This window comes from Pistacia vera, unplaced genomic scaffold (assembly GCF_008641045.1).
Source record: "Pistacia vera cultivar Batoury unplaced genomic scaffold, PisVer_v2 Contig74, whole genome shotgun sequence".
In the NCBI taxonomy this organism is placed as follows: domain Eukaryota; kingdom Viridiplantae; phylum Streptophyta; class Magnoliopsida; order Sapindales; family Anacardiaceae; genus Pistacia; species Pistacia vera.
In genome coordinates, this window is record NW_022196601.1 from 500,118 (window position 1) to 510,485 (window position 10,368).

Sequence of the window (10,368 nt, forward strand, 5' to 3'; positions counted from 1 at the left end):
ATTTTCATCCTTTAGGCAAAAGGGCATATTGGTAATTTTGCTATGTAATTAAATTTACTGAGGTTATAGCCTGTGTCCAATTTTATTGGAATAATTTAGCAAAATTACGAGTTTAATTATTGAAGTTAATATTAATATTTAATTAAATAATTAAACAAGGACCTATGTGTGATTCCACCTAAGTTTGGGTTGTTGCTAAACTTTAGGGGTGGAATTGATATTTGGCTTTTCTATATAAAGAAAAGCAAAATAGGTTTTGAGAAGAGAATTCATTCATTCACTTTTGCTTCAACCGTAAGAGTTAGAGTTTTGAGAGAAATATTTTTCTCTCTTCATCTCTTTTCACTCTTTATCCTTCCAAACTTTGAAACCTTAAAGCCAAGGATTGGTTCTAACAAAACCAATCTTTGGTCTCTGACGTACTGTCTTCATGTGGACAAAATGAGTTCGGTCCTACACTTGGATTGGTAGCGAGATCAGGTTCAGAGATATTGACAGAGCCTCTAAACGCTGGTATGATCCGATCCTCGTTTGGTTTTGTGTTATTTCAATTTAAGCATTTAAAATATATACATATCAGACCCTAATCATGGATTTATCAAAGTAATCAATGGGAAAATTTTTGTTTTCCATTGCGTTTACCCCATCAATTTACTTACGACTTCACCCAATCTATATTAACGGCTTTTGTCGAGTTAGAAGCCATTAGGATCGAATGCATGAACCATACTAGGCACATCTTAAACTTCTCTGAAGAGGTATACCCATCTTCTCCTAACCTCTCCTCTAAATCGCTTCCCGTAATAGACGGCTTCCCCCCCAAAACCTTTTTAGGCAAGTTATCGGTTGCCCTACTCTTCGTTATTCTCTCTTGCTCGTCCGCATCTGGAAATGTCTCACATCTTAAGCCTGTCATTAGGGCATATTCCATTATCCCAAAACATAGTGGCTTCATATCCACTACGAACCACATTTCATTTTTTTTTTTTTTGGCTTTTAACTGAGTGTACCAACATATAATGCACCCCCTGCCCTTAGATGCCTTCTTCCTATATTCTCTGATGTCCGCCAAATGACCTAAACAACTATCTTTGAATCAGTCCATACCCTTCCTTTGTTCCTCTAAAATCTCCTTTATTCTCATAAAAACCTACCATCTCGACCTAATTGTCACTCTTATGGGGAAGTAAGATACCTTATCGCGTACAACCTCTAACCCATAGTCTTTATAATTTATGCTTTGGAAAATCTACACAATCAATATAAACTAAATATCAACAAAAAAAAGAAAAAAGAAAAAAAAGAAACCAAAACAACCAATAGGTTGCCAATTGGGGGGATATGGGCTTCGAGGGCATCAGGGAGTGGGTGTTTTTGGCTTCGAGAGGACCAAGGAAGCCAATGCAGGCTCTACAGAGGCTGTTGTGGCAGGTTCCAGAACTGGAGATGGCTGAGGATGGCAGGAGGTGGCATAATAGGGGGGCTAGAGGGCTACCTTGCATATTGCAGGGCTGGTCACGCACAGCTGCGTGCGCAATATGTAAGGCAACCCTCCAGCCCCCATATTATGCCACCTCCTGCCATCCCTAGCCCTCCAACCTCCTACAAATAACCTCCCTACGGCCTCTCTTGCCTTCACCCATCCTCTAGAACACAAACAAAGCCACTCCCTCGATGCTCGTCAACTACTCGACAAAACGCCACAATCACCTCACAATCAAAACCAACTACATATCCCCCAAATTCACACAAACTAATCAATTTTTTCATCAAATTCAAAACCACCAANAACTAAAAGTTAAATATTGAAATCTAACAATGATTAAACAGAAAATATGAACCAAAGTCTGCTACATTATTGTTAGCTTGAAAGGATACATATGCTTAACTTAACTATTCATATCAATGCGTATGATATATACACACTCTGATTGACATAAATTAAAAAGCCCAAAAATAATTATTTGTGCGATTAATTATGATATATTTGTTATAATCCAGGTACAAGGGATGAGTGATAAGTACAAAGATAATATTACACCAATATATACATCATTTGTAATGGAGATATTTGAAATAAATTTTGAGAAATAAAAACCTAAAATTCATTGTTTAAGAAGGCATGTTTATAATTTTCTCATTTTGTGAATTTTTGAGAACCAAAATTGGGTGAAAACCATTAGTTCTTCTCCAAGTAATGCTATGCCCACAACATTTTCTCACAAACTTCTCTTACAACCCCGATGTGGCAACTAAGTTGGCGTTGTCAAGTCAACTCCTCCCACACCAAGGATACAAAATGATTTTGACAAGACAAAAAAACGACTGTTCCTTTATAGAGAACGACCATTCCTTATGAAGGAGTGGTCGTTCCTCACTGAAGGAACAACCATTCCTTCAAGAAGGCTTAAGGAACAACCGTTCCTTCATAAGGAACAGTCGTTCCTTCTGAAGGAATGACAATTCGTTTCTAGTAATGCCTTGGGTGTGGTGGGAGTTGATGTGACAGTGCTAATCTGCTGCAAAGTTAGGGTTGTAAGAGAAGGTTGTGAGATTGGGTTGTAAAAGTAGCATTTTTCATTCTTCTCCTCCATTAAGAATTTATTTTGTGAAACCAGCTCATGTGTCTCACTCTAATCAACAACTCTTTCCAAAGACATTATAGAAAGTGTTATCGAATAGTGAAAACATAAAAGTTCTTAAATTCATTAGTCAATTAGGGCGGCCGAAAGCTTTCATTTTCTTATGTATGTCAAGTCTTGGCAGTCATTGATTTTAATTAAAGTAGATTTGGACTAGTCTGATACATACAGAACTCCTAGCTTCCTAGAAGTTGCATGCATGTTGTTGGAATTTCCAAGTTAACCTTCACAAATTTCTTTCAAGCCTAATTTCGACATTTAGCAAATACTAGAGTCTATGTTGCCACAGAGGTCTTGCTGAATATTATAAAATGCTTGGAACTTTCCTTTCCACTTAAATTTGACCTTGCAAACAAACTTTGAAGGCTATTTTCATCGCTAGGCTGGCCATTGCAGCCCACTTTTGGATATAATTTATGAGTGACTTCTTTAGTCCATTGGTGTGGTGTCAATAGCTCCACTTGTTCTATAATTGTAGCATAGACTAATTTTTGCGAATATTCATAAGCATTTGGTATTAGAAGTTTAATCAAACACCATTTAAGATTAATATTGTAACAACTGCTGTAAACTAGTACCATGCATGCATAATAACAATAGAAAATGGGCCCAAAACTTTTCTTTTTATTATAAGTATTAAGATAGGAAGATAAAAGTATCTGCTATTTCCTTCATCTTGTTAAGGAGAATGGAGAATCAAAAGGTGTTATGTTAAGGGGTGATGTTGAGAAGAATGGAATACTAAAGAGGTTTGAATTAAGGGAAGATGTTGAAAAGAAGAAGAAGAAGACTGTAGGACTTGGTTTAGTCTCGGCTTATGCAAATCAAGAAGAAGCTTATTTAATACTTGTAATATTAAGTGTAACTAACGCAACGTTCTATGTACAATGTTATAAAACGCTACGTTTGATAACTGATGGCTGTCTATATAAAGTCAACCTTTTTCTGTTGTATTCAGTCAGTTAGAAGAAATAACAGATTCCCATTTTCCAGAATTCACATGTTTCTTGCTCTGTTTTCTGCATTTTCTTTCTAGATTGTTCTCTTCATATCTGTATCTTTTCATGGTATCAGAGCCCTAGACTAATGTCTAAGATTGATCTTAGCTCAAATTTTTCTGCAAATTTTTCTCTTCAAACGAAGGAAAAATATGGAAACTAGACTAGCTACTGTTACAAGTCCAAGCACATTGCCTACCTTACCTTCGATCTCTGTGAAACTTCAAGAAAGAAACTACACTTTCTGGAAATCTCAGATCTTGCCAGCTTTGAGCTCACATGGATTGGATGTCTTCGTTACTAGAGAGAAAGTATGTCCACCAATGTTCTTAATTGTTACATCTAAAGAATCAGAAGAGAAGGTAAAGAAACCAAACCCTAACTATTTTGATTGGAAAAAGGTTGATCAATTTTTAGTAAGCTAGCTTCTCTCAACTATTTCTGAATTTATGTTTAGACATGTTGCTAAGTGTAGTACAGCTTATGAAATTTGGAACATTTTAGAGTTACATTTCCAATCAGTCTCTAAGGCTAGAACACTGCACTTAAGAAACTTATTGCAGACAACTAAGAAGGATTCATGTAGTATTAGTGAATATGTGCTGAAGATGGAAGAACTAGGAGATGAGTTGAATGCTAGTGGTGTAAGTCTAAGTGATGAGGAACTGTTGTTATATATATTACATGGTTTGGGACCGGAGTATGATGCTATTGTCGCAAATCTCACCTCTAATAGTAGCATTATCACTCTACAAGAGGCTCAGTTCTTGTTACACAAACATGAAATAAGATTGGAGAGGCAACATAGTGCTTATAATCACTTACATGATCAACTAGCTTCGACTCTTCTGGTTTCTAAACAAACTGCAGATCATAGTTGTACCGATGTTAATGCTGCCTCACAAAACAAAGGAGTTAGGCCAGGTGCCAATTTAGACTCTTCAGGGAGTTATTTGATACCTCAATTATCTCAGCCTACTAGTAGTCTAGTAAAATCTGGGAATAATTCTAAACTAGTTTTTCCTTTTGGCTATCCTTCACAATATGTTTCAAATAATTCTCATGGTTCATTTGCTGCTCAAAACTCTCCTGGAATGTACATGTTCAATCCTTATATGATGCGTAGCCAAGACAGAGGAAGGGGTTAGTTTAGGCCTAAACTGATTTGCCAAGTTTGTGGCAAAGGAGGACACTCTGCAGTCAATTGCTATCATAGATTTGACAAGGATTTTCAAGGTTTCCAAGGCTTTAATGGCTTTAATTTTTCTCCTCAAGGATCATTTACCTCTGTTACATCACAAACACATAATCCTAGCCAGACAAATGAAGTAGCATAGCTATGCTGGTGGCTTAAATGATACCAGGACAGTTTATGCAGCAAACTACTCCTGGTTGGGTTCATTCCTCTAATCCAAATGGCTCAGGTCCGAGTGGTGGAAATCAACAATTTATTGTCAATCCTACACAGAAGCAGTTTGGTCAAGCTACTTACTCTAGTGGCTCTCCTTCTAATGGTGTTAATCAACAGTATGCTTTTAATACTAATCAAAATCAATGCAGCATAGTTGTAATGCCTTTAGGCAGCAAACCTGTAGAGGGAACTCATATAATCTTAACTGGTCCAGTTGCTACTCCTCATATAGTTGCTGATTAGACTTGGTATGTGGACTCAAGAGCCACAAATCATATCATTGGTGATCCAGGCAATCTGATCCTCAAGACTAACTATCCAGGAGGCTCAACAGTCCAAGTAGGAAATGGTCAGAATATCCTTGTCACACATATAGGTGAGTCCTTGTTAATTTCAAACTCTTCACATAGAGTTTTGTATCTTAAAAACATGCTATGTGTGCTGCATATTGCCAAGAATTTATTGAGTATCTCTCAAATAACTAGAGATAATGGAGTTATAGTGGAGTTCTATTTTGACAAGTGTCTTGTTAAGGATAATTTACCAAGGAAATATTGCTGGAAGGTACTCTGAAAGATGGGCTCTACCAGCTTCAAACCTCTCTGCCATCTGCAAAGTCATCTATTCTCACATTTGGAAATAAAGTGTAGCATGCAATCTTTCATGTTGTTGAATCTACTAGTAGTAATAATCACTCCAAGAATAGTAGCAAGTTATCCTTTGATGTTTCTAATAATGGTTCAGTAGAAGAGATTAATCCTAGCTCAAGCGTGTTCAACAGTAGCAAGGTTAGCAGCACTGTTCAACCTGGAAATCTTAGTAGGTTCAGCAGCAACAATATTAGCAGTGCTACTCAATTTGGAACTCTTGTAAATCTTTGGCGTGCCAGCCTAGGACATCCACAAGAGAAAACCTTGCAATTTGTGTTGAATAAAGTCCATGTAAATGACTCTATTGCTAATAAAACATTTTGTGAGGCCTATCAATTTGGGAAGATGCATCAAACTACTTTTCATGTTTCTGATTTTCAAAATCATTGTGCTCTTGAATTGGTATATTCATATCTGTGGGGGCCTGCTCCAGTATGTTCATTTGAGGGATTTAGATATTACATGTTGAGATGACTATAGCCGTTATATGTGGATTTATCCTCTCAAAGTTAAATCTAAAGCTCTTAAAAGTTTTACTCAGTTCCATGTCTTTGCTGAGAAACAATTAGGTGCTAAACTAAGGTGTTTACAAACTGGTCGGGGAGGTGAATTCAGACCTTTTGCTCAATATCTACAAACACATGGTATAGCTTTTAAACATCCATGCCCCTATCTACATCAACAAAATGGGAGAATAGAAAGAAGGCATATAACCATCACAGAATTTGGTTTAACATTGTTAGCACATGCAGGTATGCCCATTTGTCTATGTTGGCAAGCTTTCACAATAGCAACCTACTTGATTAACAGGCTGCTGTCAGTTTCTCTTGCACACATGTCCCCATTCCAGAAATTACTACATCAAGAACCTTTATACACTGAGTTAAAGCTCTTTGGATGTTGTTGTTATCCTTTCATTCACCCATATCAGAAGCATAAGTTCTCTTATCACACTAAAAAATGTGTCTTCATAGGATATAGCAATTCTCATAAAGGTTACAAATGTCTATCTTCCTTAGGAAAAGTTTACATTGTTAGACAAGCTAAGTTTAATAAGACTGTGTTTCCCTTCAAAGAAGGTTTTAAATGTTTCTTGTTCAAAGATACTGATACTGCAGATTCAGCCTCAGAAAGTTTAGAGAATGCTTGTACTGCCACGTCTTGGAATCTTGCTCACTGCCTTATTCCCAGCTTGGATAAGGCTAGCTATATTCCTAGTGATACTTTCATATCAGACTTTGGTTCTGGAAATGTGTTAACAGATGATGACTTACACTCCAAACAGGTTTAGCATAAAGTTCAGATGTCAGACTCTGCTCCTAAGAATCTTGATGGAATTGCTGGTGTAGATTTTACTATAAACATAGTGGGGACACATACCAATGTTCTAGCTCCAGATGTTAATGTTTCAACTCCAGCTACTCATAAGGTCCTTGATGAACCTGTTAATGTTCAACATAAAGTTTAGATGTCAGACTCTGCTCCTAAGAATCTTGATGGAATTGGTGGTGTAGATTTTACCACAAACACAGTGCCATATAAAGAGCTTAAGGAGGTTGATAATTCAAATGCTTGTCCTGATATACAATTGGAGGTAGTCTTACCTATCTCTTGACCTCAACCAATATTAAACCAACACCCTATGATTACAAGATCAAAAAGCTCACACTTAACCTCTGCAGGACATGCCTTCATAGCCACTCAAAATATCCTTAATGAGCTAACAACTGCTTGTAAAGCACTGATCATACCCGAATGGAAAGTTGCAATGGAAGATGAGTTCAAAGCTTTGATGAGAAATGCAACATGGTCTTTAGTACCTTATACACCAGATATGAATATAGTAGGATGTAAATGGGTGTTTAAGACAAACTTGAAACCTGATGGAACCTTACAAAAATACAAGGCTAGATTAGTGGCTAAAGGGTTCCAACAAACTCCCGGGCTTGACTATTTTGATACTTTTTCCCCTGTTATCAAGCCTGCCACCATTAGGATTATTTTGTCTCTTGTAGTGCATAATCAATGGGATATTCAATAAATTGACATTAATAACGCCTTTCTCAATGGTGAATTGACAGAATCAATCTTTATGAAGCAGCCTGAAGGCTTTACTGATTCCAAGTTTCCTCATCATGTTTGTAAGCTTAACAAAACTTTGTATGGTTTAAAACAAGCCCCCAGGGCATGGTTTGACAAACTGAGGCACTCTTTGCTTGAATGGGGTTTTGTCAGCTCTATATCAGATACGAGCTTGTTTTATTTGAAACAAAGGTCTCAAATCATCTACCTTTTAGTATATGTAGATGAAATACTAATTATGGGGATAGACTCTTCACTAATCACTCAGATTGGGGAAGATTTAAACCAAAAGTTTGCTTTAAAACTCTCGGTGCCCTGAATTACATTCTTGGCTTTGAGGTACAAAGAGATCATTCATGTCTATTTCTTACTCAGTCAAAATATGCTCATGATTTGTTAGTCAAGGCTGGAATGGTAGATTGTAAACCATTTCAGACTTCGATGGCCTTAGGTACCAAGTTAAGTAAAGAAGACAACACCTCGTTTGATCAACCAACATTATAAGGGAGCATTGTAGGGGGTCTGCAGTACCTTACTCACTCAAGACCTAATTTGTCTTTTTCCATGAACAGATTGAGTCAGTTTTTATAGTATCCTGATAATCCGAGGATTATTCTATTTTATTTAAGCTTTTAGGCTTGATTTTAGATACCTCTTAGTCTATTTTTGCCTGAATTGATACTTAATTCCTTACATTTCATGTTTCAGGTTAAAATGGACATTTTGAGCAAATAAGGACAAAATTAGAAATTTTGGACTCAGAATTTGGTGGATCTTAGAAGTTGGGAGAGTTCTGAAGCAGGAAAAGGAACTATGAGGTTGTTCCCAAGGAAGAGCACCAAGGATCGAAGAATGAAGCGAAGATGCAAGCAGAATGGCAATTCTGTAATTTCAGAACTTTTCAAGAAGCTTCCCCGTGGCGAAGTACGCTAGTCACACACCATATCTGCTTCTTTCTTCGCCGCGGCGACGGTTGTAAATTCCAGTTTTGTAAAACGCATAGTTTAACTTGTGCGTGTTTTTCTAGGGCGAGGTATAAAAGAAACACTTAGCCTTTTTGGAAGGGTGGTCGAATAGGGTTTAGGAGCTTTTACATTTCCTTTGATTGATTGTTGAGTGATTTTGAGCTGTAACAAGGGGAAAGATTCGATTTCGAACCAGGGGATTCATCATTTGGGTAGATTTCTTGTCTTTTCTCTCATTTCCATTATGTTGAACTTTAATATTATCGTTTTTCTTGTTTGTAGTGTTGATTTAGCTATGAACTAACCCCTTTTTGGTTAAGGTTTTGATTGTAATTCAGATTTTAATGGGTTAAGTGATATGCTTTGATTGTGTGGTTGCTCTGAACTCTAATGCTTATATGTGATGAACATGATGAGATTGAGAAATGAATCATGTTAGGCTTCTTGGGTAATCACCATTGTAGTATTGGATGCTAGAGATAGATTCAAAAATCAGTGAAATCATTGTAGGATTCTTATGCTTAATGAGCTTGGATTTGTTAACTTTCAAATTGTTGGGTGCGGAAAGTTGATAAGGAAGAGTAGGAAAACATAGCCTGAGAAGGTATGTTTAACACTTAGGAGAGTTCGATTTACAATCAATGCATTTGAATATGAATTTAGTTTAATTCTTAGGTTTAACCCATAAAATCCGAATGAAGTCAAAACCCTACCCGTTTTGCTTGAATTAATTGCTATCCGTGTTTTTCATCTCGCATTCATAGTTAATTTTAGTTTAAAATTTATTATTCAGTTTTAATTAGAAATAGCTCCCATTAATCCAAAGAAATCGATTGCTCCAAGTTGAGAAAAGTAGGAAACTTAGTGCTTAGCTAACAATCTTTGTGGGAATGATTCTCACTCATCATTATATTATTTGTGTGATTAGTATACTTGCTACATATTGCATGTTGTAGGAAACATGCATCAAGTTTTTGGCGCCGTTACCGGGGAAAGTTTTAAGTTAACATTGAGTCTTTCTATAGTTAGCTAGATTGGAGTTTTTATTTTTGTTTTTAATTTTCAGTTGGCTTGTCTCACTTTCCTTCATTTATGTTTTTGCAGTTTATGCGAAGAGTGAGACGTCAACCAGTGGTTCCTGTTGATATTGAGATTGAGCGAATCGTCAGACGACGTAACAGAGAGAAAAGAGAAAGAGAGGATTTTGTTGTAGAAGCAAAAGAAATAGTTGTTGAAATGGCAGAACCAGAAAACAGGACACTGAGGGAATTTTCAGTACCCACAGTGAATGGTAGTGGGTCGAGTATTACTAGACCTACGGTGCAAGCCAACAACTTCGAGATCAAGTCGACAATCATCTAGATGATCCAGCAGTCGGTTAGATTTAAGGGTGATTTAAAGGAAGATTCGAATCAGCATATTACAAATTTCTTGGAAATTTGTGACACCTTTAAGTCGAATGGAGTGTCGGATGACGCCATTAGGTTGAGGTTATTCCCATTCTTGTTGGGGGATAAAGCCAAGGGGTGGTTAATGGCACTACCACTAGGAACTATCATAACTTAGAATGATCTAGCACATAAATTCCTAACTAAGTTCTTCCCTCTAGCTAAATCAGCA